The sequence below is a fragment of the Anastrepha ludens genome, chromosome 4, assembly GCF_028408465.1.
Source record: "Anastrepha ludens isolate Willacy chromosome 4, idAnaLude1.1, whole genome shotgun sequence".
In the NCBI taxonomy this organism is placed as follows: domain Eukaryota; kingdom Metazoa; phylum Arthropoda; class Insecta; order Diptera; family Tephritidae; genus Anastrepha; species Anastrepha ludens.
Window position 1 is genome coordinate 32466009 of NC_071500.1, and position 12043 is coordinate 32478051.

Consider the following 12043-nt stretch of genomic DNA (forward strand, 5'->3'; position numbering starts at 1 on the left):
ACAATGCACAACTGTTCGTATTAAAGTCTTGTTGCTGTTGACAGCATTCATGTATAATATCCGCGATGAAAATAAATGAACCGTCAAACAGCAAGCAACATAGCAACAATAAGAACAGCAACAACAAAATCAATTAAGTATGTCTGGCGGTAGCTACATATTTTACAAAGTATTTGCTTCAGTTGCTCTGCACTGGACCTGTTGGAAGTTCTGCTAGCAACCAGGATGTGGTTCTGGTTCGTTTGTGTTGACATGCGTCAAATACGGGACTGACATATTGATGCAACAACAACACTGGACTTGTGTGCAACAGTTTGCACTGGAGATGGCAACGGGACTTTTCACTGCCGCGGGATCCAAATTAAATATTTGAAAAGAGCCGAGGTGGAGTCAATTTGGAAGCTAAACTTTAAATGCCACAAATAATATATTACGGTAATATTAGAAGAGTCTGTGTTACATTGCTATTACATCAGCCCCTTGGTTCTAAGATTAGTTAGCCGAATGCAAAGGTCCCTTTTACATTACTCAAAGGACGCCCTCTTTTGTTTTTTTGCCGGGACAAACTAGCAAGTACAGCACTCAGACACAATTAAGTCCATTATACTTCGCTCGGGTTCCCTTTTTAATTTTCTTTAAATCTACTCGATCTTTAAAGAAATCTGAGTAGATCTTGTAGTGCCACGGAGCCAAGGTCTTCGCTTCTGAACACATCAGTGCCCGAGCCCTCAAGTCAGGCCGGGCAGACGCACAGAAATTGTCCGCCGTCTCATCCTCTTGTCCACATGCTGGGCAAAGTGCATTGTCTGACATGCCCACCTTTTCTATATGCTTTGCCAATAGAAAGTGGTCCGACATCAGTCCAACCAGCTGCCTATAGTCCCCTCGTCTTAGTGGCAGGAGAAACTGCGACAGGTGGTCGGACATGACAGGTAAAAGTTTTGTCCATCTGCAGCCTGCCAAGCTCGCTTGTGGGTTAGAGTAACCCATTCGCTATAGGACACCCTTAGTAGTAGCTTTTTGTTTTTGTCTTTTATAAATCGAAGAGGAAGCAAAAGAAATGACTGCCATATCTCGAGTTCAATACGTCACTGTTAGATATGCAATAGTTAAATGCCCTCTAAGATTTTCAGAAAGCCACAATAACCTATCATGACCCAAACCTTCACTGAAGAAATACAAAAAAATTGCCTTATTTCTCGCTAATTAATTTTATTAAAAGACTATATTGGAAAAATGTTTTACTAGTCCAGCTATTATAGATTTTTGTTATTTGTTATTCAATTTTATAAACTCTTTACCACAATATTTCCTTAAAAAGTGGACAGTCCTCTTGGTGGTAGATGATGAAAAAAGAGTCACTATATATTTACCGACGGATCTAAGCTTGATTAATGGCAAAGGAGTTCACTCTGAAAAGCTAAGCATCAGTGCATCCCTTCGCTTGCATAATCACTGCAGTGTGGCCCTACTGAATCTTAGGAGACAGGATATGAGAAACACGATAACGCTACTAACAGGGCATTGTCTAATTGGAAGGTATGCAAATAGACTTGGGGTTCACATAATGACTTTTGTCGAAGAGATCAAGATATTGAAGAAGAGGAAGCCGTGGAACACCTCCTGTGCACATGCATCGCTCTATATAGAAAAAGGCATTGAAGATGTCTCATAAATAGGGTGCCGAAATAAACAAAATTTATTAAATCCACAGGTTGGTGAGTGTAAAGGCTGAGTTCCAGTGGCTTCACAATGGGGCTATTCAGGCATAAGTGTGTCGGCCGATAGCCACTCAACCTAACCTAACCTGACTTAACCTAAAAGAAAGAAATCAAGAAATTTCAATTACAAAAACATATATATATTATGTAAATGTTTAAAAATATGTATGTATGTATGTATGTATGTATGTATGTATAAGTATTAACACGCATAATTGCACTGCAGCCGCATTTCCCTTTATACTATCCTAAACTGGTTGTGCTTCCTTAGTTATATGTTTTTCATTTCCTAGTAGCTGCTACAGATGTGGGTGGGATACTTGGCTCGACACCCATCTCTAGTTTGAAAGAAGCCGATAAATTCCTCGTCGTTATCCATCAAAGTCACTGTGATTGGATGTGACACTTTAGTAAATTTAAAAGTATTTTTTTCTACAACAATGTTTCATTAAAGAATTTATTTTAAGTTATTTATATACACACCTCCATCATACATACATACAAAAATACAAGAATTATAAATTTCATCTAAATATTATATTCCTTCTTAATGTGCTTTAATAGTTCTTCTTACAAAAAAAAACTTGTATATGTCCGTATGTATGTCTGTATCTCAACCTAACAAGAGCTCCCGAATCGCAATTGCGGTGCAAACTTTTATATATTTTCGAATTCAAAATGCAGTAGCAACAATAAAATAATCAGCTTCATTGTAAAACTGCATAAATTTGCATAGCAAAGGCGCTGACTGCCTCTGACGCAACCTCAGCCTCAGTCCCCGTCGGCGCTTCTCTACCGCAGATTCATACAAAGCCAAAACAAAGAGAGCAGAATTGAAGCAAAAAATATCAGTTCTAGGAGCAAAATAATACTGTAGAAATGCAAACTTATGTCAATTGTAAATTAAGCGTGGAAATGAGCAAAGTAAAGTACAGGCGCATGCCACATGCAACATGATTCCGCCAGCAAACGCGGCATGGCAACTCGCTTACGTTGAGCTTACCGCTAGACTGGCGAAATATATGAAAAGCTGTTTAACAAGAGTGACTGTCTCAAAAGAATCTCTTTACATAAAAAAAAAAAAAAATTAAAATTAAAAAAAGCAAGTAAGGAAATGCTAAATTCGGTCCGAACGGCAGTAATTTGGGCTGTCTGTAAATTTTTGGAATCAAACAAACTCAGAGAGATATATGTAGCTTGCAACAACAGACGGACGGATATATGTATATACATATAAGTCTATGTCGGATCTAAATGAGGGGAGGGAGCCAAACCTGTCCCAAGTGTTTGCGAGTTTTATCGTTTTCGAGATCCACGCATTTGTCCATAAAAAGGCTAAGGAGGTTTGCCATTGCTTGCCGAGGGGCGACTACTGTAGAAAAATATTTTTTCATTTTGGTGTTTAATGCATGGAGATTCGGACTTACGTACTTCGAATGGTATTCACGCACCAACCCATTCGGCTATGCTGGCCGCCTTTTGGCCTCATTATGTGTAACTAAGTTCTCGCTGTTTTTTTTTTTATGAAAATACAACTTTATTCTGAAAAAATGGTTACAAGTGAAGCATTGAAAGTATTGCCCATCGCTGGCTACTACTTTTTCCTATCTTTCTGGTAGATCTCGTATACTGTCGCAGTAAAACTGTTCACCTTTTGAGGCTATCCACGGATCAAGCCATTTTTTGATGTCTTCATATGAATGGAACTGCTGGTCAGCTAGGCCATGTGCCGTCGATCGGAACAGGTGAGAATCGGACGGCGCAATACTTGGAGAATATGGCAGGTGGGGTAGGATATCCCATTTTAGTGTTTCCAGGTAGGCTTTAACGGGTTTGGCAACGTGAGGCCGAGCGTTGTCATGCTGTGGAATCACTTTTCCATGCCTCTCCGAGAGCTCGGCTCAATCGCATCAATTGAAGTCGATACCGATCCCCAGTGATGGGTTCGCTTGGTTTTAACAGTTCATAATTAATAGCACCAACTTGGTCCCACCAAATACATAGCATAACCTTCGCAGCGTGAATATTCGGCCGAGGCGACGACTTAGAAGCATGACCGGGCAGTCCCCAGGACTTTTTTTTCTTTGGATTGGATGAATGAATCTATTTTTCCTCACCTGTCACGATGCGACGACGAAAACCCCTCCTTTTTTGCCGACGTTCAACATCACTTGGTTTTAACTCATAAGGAACCCAAGTTCTCTATTTCTGAATCATTCCCAAAACATGTAATTACTTGGAAATGGATTGGCGGGCAACTGCTAATACTGAAGCGTGCTCCTCTTGTGTTTCACATGGATCCTCATTGAGCAATGCCTCCAATTCAGCGTCTTCGAAGGTTTTTGGTCTTCCTTCACGCGGACAGTCGTCAACATTAAAATCATCGTCTTTGAAGCGAAGAAACCAATCTCGGGACGTTGTTTCACTTAAAGCAGCATCTACATAAACTTTTTGTAGCTCTCGATGCGCTTCAGCCGCCGTTTTTTTCCGAATGAAAGAAGAAAATCAACACTTCCCGCAAATGACGATTATTCGGCACAAAATCAGACATTTTCACAAAACCAAAAGTATGATACCAAAACAAAATCACTAATGTGTCGAAGTGGTTTGTTTACCATATGGTTTGTTTACCATATGTCTAAGCTTGGTTTATGACGTTTAGGTTATGTTAGAATCGAGTAGCACACACTGCTGGCGGCATCTATTGACAAACAGCGGGAACTTAGTTGCGCACCTCATTTATAATTTTTTCTTTTTGAATATTACCGTCATATGTGAGGTGAGCCTGGTTCTTGCCCGATTTCGCCCATTTTCCAGACGAGCCTACCTTGGATAAAGGGTCATATGTGAGACATGCTTCATTGAAGAAATAAATGTATGCCCATATCTAACTCGATTCCTTTATGCAGTTACATACAACCGTTATATTAACAAAATTATAACACCCTTGTGAACAATTATCATACGTACGGGTATAAAAATATATGTATGTATGTATTTCTGTGGTAAGGAGTGGTTGGGCGATTGTTAAGCGCCAGGAAATGTGCAAATTTCAGGGTTAACAAGGCTGAACCAGTGATAAAGGAGGGCGCTGTAGAACTTGTATGCTGGTGTGCAAGTGTAGGCATGTAAACATGTGTGAATGCATATATCGGGTGATTTTTTAGGATTGTGATATATCGATAACTTGGTTTGACGACTGAGAATGGCGAATTGTTTTAACATTTCAATCCAGTAAAGTTTGGCAAGTCCAACGTTGTGGAAATCTACTTTGAAAAAAAGTCGCGAAGTTCATGGAGCACTGGTGTCATCATCGGTCCTTAGTTTTTTCGAAATGAGGAAGGAGTTGCCGTTGCGGTGAATGGCGAGCTCATTAGAACCTAGCTGATTGAATTTTTGTTCCCAAAAAGTAACCAGCTAAACACCGACGACATTTGGTACCAACAAAATGGCGCAACTTGCCTAACAGCGCGCTTAACAAACGATTTATTTCAAAATCAATTTCGTGACTACTTTCTTTCCAGCAGGGATCCTGTTCACTGGACCCTCGTTCGAGCGATGTAACTCCTATAGATTAGATTTAATGGGTTTATGTTAAGTCAAGGGCTTATGCCCATAAACCAGCTATTTTTGAAACATTGGAGCCCAATACGCAAGCTACCATTGACGCCATATGGTTGAATTTATTGGAAAAAGTAGTCAAAAATTGGATTGATCGAATGGACCATGCAATTACTAACCGCGGCGGATATTTGCCGGATACCGTGTTCAAAAAGTTATGAATTGCAATTACCTATCAGTTTATAATAAAAAAATCATTCCAGCAATATTTCTGTTTTTTATTATCATTTGAAGTTCTTAAGCAATTAAAAAACACCCGACACATATGGCTATGGGCATACCTATATGCATTATATTGAACTTCCCCGTTGGAAATGCTTCCTATATATTAGGGTACATCACTCTCCATAAAAATAAAAAAACGGTACTATTTTTCAATCGGAGTTATACAACTAATTACCTGTATATTAGTTTGGGGTAAAAGAAATCCGTTATTTTCGCGGTAGATGGCTGTAGGGAACGATATCTTGTAAAGTATCGATTACACAATTTAGAGTTTATGCTCGTTGTCAAGGTGATATTTCACACTAAAAAAATCGTTTACTGTTTGTTCCATTCTGTTGTGAGATACAGGGTGTTAACAATGGAAGTGAACAAAGAGAAAATTTGGTACTGTAACAGCTAATTATTTACGTGCAATTTTGGTCTCATCGATTCCATGCAGTCATTTTTAATGTGAGAGATGCACCTCGAAAAGTCTATAAATCACAGAAATAAATGAAGTTGATCGGCAGTTAGTAGTCCAAGCATCGCTCAGTAGCTAACGGCCAACGATAAGCACTTCTAATCTATTTGCCGCAAAAATTTTACGCAAAAAAAATGGATTTCTTCTTTTCCCAAATGGATTTCCTTACCACAAATATTTTAAGACTTCCCCAAAACAGCTGGACCGATTTGAAAGTACCTCCGAAAATATCGTTACTTTTATTCTGTGATACAATTTTGTAACAATTTTTATGCAGTTGTTTTAAATTAGAACTCTTCTATCATCGAAGATTGACATGAAGGCCTAATTAATTGCCTACTGTGAATAGCCTCTGCAAATTCCAGGACGAGAAAGATAAAAAGGACAATTTTTTTAATTGGGAATGTTCGAAACCTTCAACTTTGTTACGATAAGTTATGTTGTTGGCGAGCAGTCTCTCGGCGACCAAGCAGCCTAAATGGGCATACCTCAAAACACAACTCTGCCACAGTTGTAAACACCCGGAGAAAAAGGAAACAATCTTCCATTTCCTCTGCGAATGTCCTGCCTTATGGCAGGATAGAATGTCAACCTTGGGCAAACCGCTGTTCAAGAGTTTCGAACAACTGTCTGGCTTAGACGTCAGAAATCTAACAAGGATCTTAAGCCGCACAGACTGGATATAGTTCGGCTGTAATTAATCGATAAATAAGTTGTTAGCGAGGATGTGGCAACAGAATGGTGTTGAAGCGCTAGTTGGATTCTGGATGAGTCACCTCTTTAACCAGCCAACCAAATAACGAGCTGGTGGTAGCAGAGGAGAGGAAAGCCTCCTCTACGTTGGAAAAAACAGGTGGAGATGGACTTGGCTTCACTTGGTGTGTCCAACTGGCGCCGGTTAGCACAAGCAAGAAACGACTGGCGCGCTTTGTTAAACTCGGCCAAAATCGCGTAGGCGGTTATCGCGCCAATCATGAAGAAGAAGTTCAGTTCTGAAGGATCGCTTATACGGATTTCCATATAACTATAATATTTAATCTAAGCTAACTGGGATTTAGACACACAAGGAATGCAATTCACATTGATAAAAAAAGTGAAAGTTTCGTATGAGGATTTTCGTATTGAGGAAGATTATGGAAAGAGTTGATGAAGTAGCAACCAAAAATACGCTCTACTGCAGTAATTCTAATGAAGCTGTGTTATTTTCGCTGTGTAGTAAGTTCATCGCCCTCATAAGCCCTTCTTTTTTAAATCCCTGTAAAACAGATAACGAACTTAATGGACAATTTTGATCCTTAAATATTTAAACTCTCGCTTCAACTTCGACTTTTTCCATAAATCGGACATACTTTTCACCATTGAGAAATGATTTTATCCGCTCTTAGTAAATAATTGACGACGGATATCTCAAAATTTTTTTTCAGCCGATGCATTTTTTCTGTAACTAAGAAAGAAAAGGCTTAACAAACTCCTGCCTTTCTTCAGCCAGTGCTAAAACAAATATGATCCATATGTCATGCGGGCCGTGCCCCACTCGCCGATTGGGTGAGTGAAATGATTTGTGTATTATTATTATCTGATCCACATATGAGATATGTCTCGAGTACTAATTTCGAACGATCAAAATGTTTTAATATCTTTAGAATATTAAGATCGGGGAGATTAATTTAATATTAATGGAACTTTTCTGACCAAAAAAATATTCTTCAACTTTTCTACCCGGTTTCACTCCATTTCACTTCATTTCATCTGATTTTCACCTCTTTGAGAAGAAACTGTTGCTAGACTGAACTATGTAAGTCTTCTATGCTAAGGCAGAGGCTTACGGCATGCAAAATTGCTAATTCCTAGGCATTGTCGTGTCATTAGTTGCTCGTTGAAGAGTTGAAACCACCAATTTATCACGAATGCATTTTCTTACAGGGCTACCAAATTCGTACATATCTATGGCTGCAATTATATACATGCATACACACATATGCAGATAAGTTCATAGGTGAAATTGGCGTTGTAGTTGAAGTTAACGTTAGCTTACAAGTAAAATATTTAAATTGCAGAAAAATATACTTTACCTTCAAGTCACCTGAGAATTGTGGCACATTGAGGGAGCAGCACTTGGACGGTGTAAGGCTTATGCTTAGTATGGTTTTAGATTACAAATGGTGTTATATCAAAGCGGGAACTACGAGCAGATATTGACTTGTGGAGAAGGATATGTAAATACATAAATAAGTATTGTTTGACTAGCGCAAATAAATGTTTATAAATAGTTTTTTCTTTCAAAAAAGAAGCAGCCGCAGAGATGATTAGAAGACAATATTTGGCTTGTTTTAGAGATAACATCGGCGCTTATAATTAAAATTTTAAAATTAAAGAATAATTTGAACTGTAATAACAGACATTTGTTAGCAATGAACAAAACTTGGATATTTAGTTGAATTTAGTTTCACATGTTAGTAAAAATGTAAAATGCATAAATGCGAAATGTAAAAATTTATTCTGAACTATGCAAGAGTACGAAGGTACTCACATTGCAGGCTTGAATATATAAGTACAATAACAAAAATAACTACAAACAACTGGCAGAGGGTCGCATTCCTCATGCAATAATTCACAGCCTGAAAATATAAGGGGTTTTCCAATAACAAGTGTTATTTTGAATGGGATTGCGCTATCGAGAGATGATTTACGTTTTTTATGGTCGAAATTGGATAGTATTAATCTGGACAACGTTTATTTTCAACAAGACGGCGCTTTGTGCCACACAAGCAACGAAACTATTGATATTTTACGGGAAAAGTTTCCCGACCGTGATATCTCTCGAAGAGGTGATCACAATTGGTCAACGAGATCTTGTGATTTAACACCTTGTGACTTTTTTCTTTGAGGCGAGGTGAAAGAGAAGGTCTACGCCAACAGCCCAGGGTCGATTCAAATTTGAGGACTTGATGGAATTCGTGAGGCTATCGAGAACATAAGGCAGCCACTTTGCAATTCGGTTATGGAAAATTTCATGAAAAGGATATTGTCCTGTAAGCGTGTTCGTGGTGGTCATTTGCCTGATGTTATTTTCCACTATTAACGGCATACCTTCCTCTTTATAATGAAATAAACACCCGATCATTTATATTAAAAATTGCATTTTTCTTACATGGCTTTCGCTATTGAATGCTCTGTCGATATTTTAAATAATATACCTTTTCGCTAACCTCAACACTAATCATCAGTTGTACTTATATAAAGAGTATACAACAAAAGATGCGCCTTGATGTGGTTTTAAATTGAAACATGTACAAATTTAGATTCTTCCAGATTTTATTAAAGATAAATATTGGCGCGTATACTTCTGCTAGGTATTTGTCCGAGCTTCTACTATTTGTAGCGTGCGTTTGAATGTTCTTCTCCGAATAGAAGGGCCTACAGTTTTAAGCCAACTCCGAACGGCAAATGGCGGCAGGCCCGACGAGAGAAGGGGGGGGATCGGGTACTTTTTCCCCCGGGCCCGGAGTTTTCAGAGGGGCCCGGACTCGAGAGTAATTCGAATTATATGAATTAGACATAATTTGAAGGGGCCCGCATCTCAAGTTCCCCCGGGGCCCGAATACTCTCTCCACGGCCCTGAATGGAGGGTTGCCATTGCTTATCGAGGGGCAACCGCTATTAGAAAAAACTTTTTCATTTTGCTGTTTCATGCACGAAACAACGCACTCCCGAATGGTAGTCACGCACCAACCGTAGCCGGCCGTCTTAGCCGAATGGTCTTACAATTATTTGTGAAAAATGAAATCACCATGAGCACGTCGAGAGGTAAAATCCGGCAAACTGTCGATTCATGAATGCCCAATTGTTGTTCAACAACACTTTGCGCTGCAGCAGAAATTTTCTCGAGAGAACGCCTAGGTTTTGGTTTTTGGTCTGCCAGTCCTTTTTCTATCCTTCATAAAACCAGTATCTGGGAATTTTTCCACCAACCTTTGAATTGTCGACTCGACTCATTTGTATTTTTCGAGGGCCAAGAACTTACTTACCTCTTCACCTTCTATAGAAATTGTGTCTCGTAATGTATTTCCGTGCCATAATTTCCATATCCCTTAGTTTTCATAAATATGTGGCAGTACTCTGCAGAATATTATGGAGTGGAATCAACTAACTGAAAAAAGTGAAGTTGGAAAAAGAAGAAATAGATTTTCAATAAAAAAAACAAATTTAAGAACTGATCCCAAAACCTTCGTTTTAATAGCGTATATGACTTGCATAACTTACCTAGATTAGATTTCAGATAACATAAATATGTATAGTTATTCGTGATATATTCGGTGTTTACCTGAGTCCCTCCTCCAAATTTGTGGCATGCGCTTTGAAGTTTTTCCCTAAATGGAGGGATTTACAGCTTTACGCCGTCATTGAACGGCAGATGGAGGTTTGCCATTGCCTGCCGAGGCAACCGCTATTAGAAATGTATGGGAATAAGTTTCCGCCCTCGTAAAAGAGGTTTCGCTGATACTATTTTTCTGTTCGTAATATACTAGTGCTTTGAAGGTGTATATGTGATGTATCGATCGCAGTAGTTGACATTCGTTTGAAGCGTAAAGATCTTTTTTATCCAAAGTGGAAATTTCGACGTGAGTGATAAAGATCGAACGAGCGAAGGGGCACTGAAAAAGTTCGAAGATACTCAACTGCAACAATTATTGGATGAAGACGCATGCCGAACCCTTAATGATATGTCTAAAAAGCTGGATGTTGACAGATCAACCGTCGGTAAACGTTTGAACGTGAAGGGAATGGTCCAGAAAGTAGGTAACTGGGGCCCACATCAATGGAATGAGATAAATATCGAGAGACTTTTGGTGACGTATGAGATGCTTCTTGAACGGCAGAAAAAATCGCATCGCATCATCACTGGCGATGAAAAATGGATCTATTATGATAACTCAAAGCGTCGAAAATGTTGGAGCCTGCCAGGTGAACCAGGTCCATCGACAGCGAAAAAAAATATTCATGCTTCAAAGGTTATGTTATGAATTTGGTGGGATCATAAGGGTGTCATCTATTATGAACTCCTTAAACCATCTAAATCCATCACTGGCGATCGTTACCTACTGCAGCTAAGGCGTTTGAACCGAGCTCTCAAAGAAAAGCGACCGGAATGCAACGGTAGACATGAAAAACTGATTTTGCTGCATTACAACGCCGGGCCGCACCTTGCTAAATCGGACCAGAAATATTTAGAGGGACTGAATTAAGAAATCTTGCCGCACCCACCGTATTCCGCAGATATTGCAATTTCGGATTGCCATCTGTTCTGATCAATGCAGTCAGCGCTCAATGGAGAGTGGTTCACTTCTTACGAGAGCAACGGAAACTGCCTCAATGAATGGATCAAGTCAAAAGAACTCAAATTTTTTGTCAGAGAAATGCTGCGCGAAATGTTTAATTTAATTGTTTAAATAATTCGTAACTTTGGCTAACGACCAATATCATTTGGTGTTTCGCACGCGAAGATTCAAATCCGTGCGCTATAGAATAGCAATAACGCACCAACCCATTCGGCTATTCAAGATATCGATATACAAGTATGTATGCACATATACGATATTAATAATACGGTTCGGAGTGATTTTCTGTTTTACCGTTTTTTGTACGATTTTTATTTTTATTTGCTATATGAAGTCTCACGTTAAATACACTAAAAGGAGCTCATCTCACTCACAGAACTTTACCTAAGATGATTAAAGGTGAGCTACGTACACCTAACAAGAAATCATAATCGTGAAAAAGAGCAGGTGAATAAATAACTGTATATGCATAGATATGTATGTATGTACAATACATATACTTACCTATATATTAAGCATACATTTTGTGTGCTGTTCGAGAGAACTTGCCAAACCGCCCCCAGAAATGGCCTAAAGTCATTTTTGCGAATTTCCTTTTGCAGCAGAGTAGTGTCTTAAACAATTACACTACCTTCTGTGAAATCCTTTACTTAACCTGTTAAAGCGAGCATACAAAA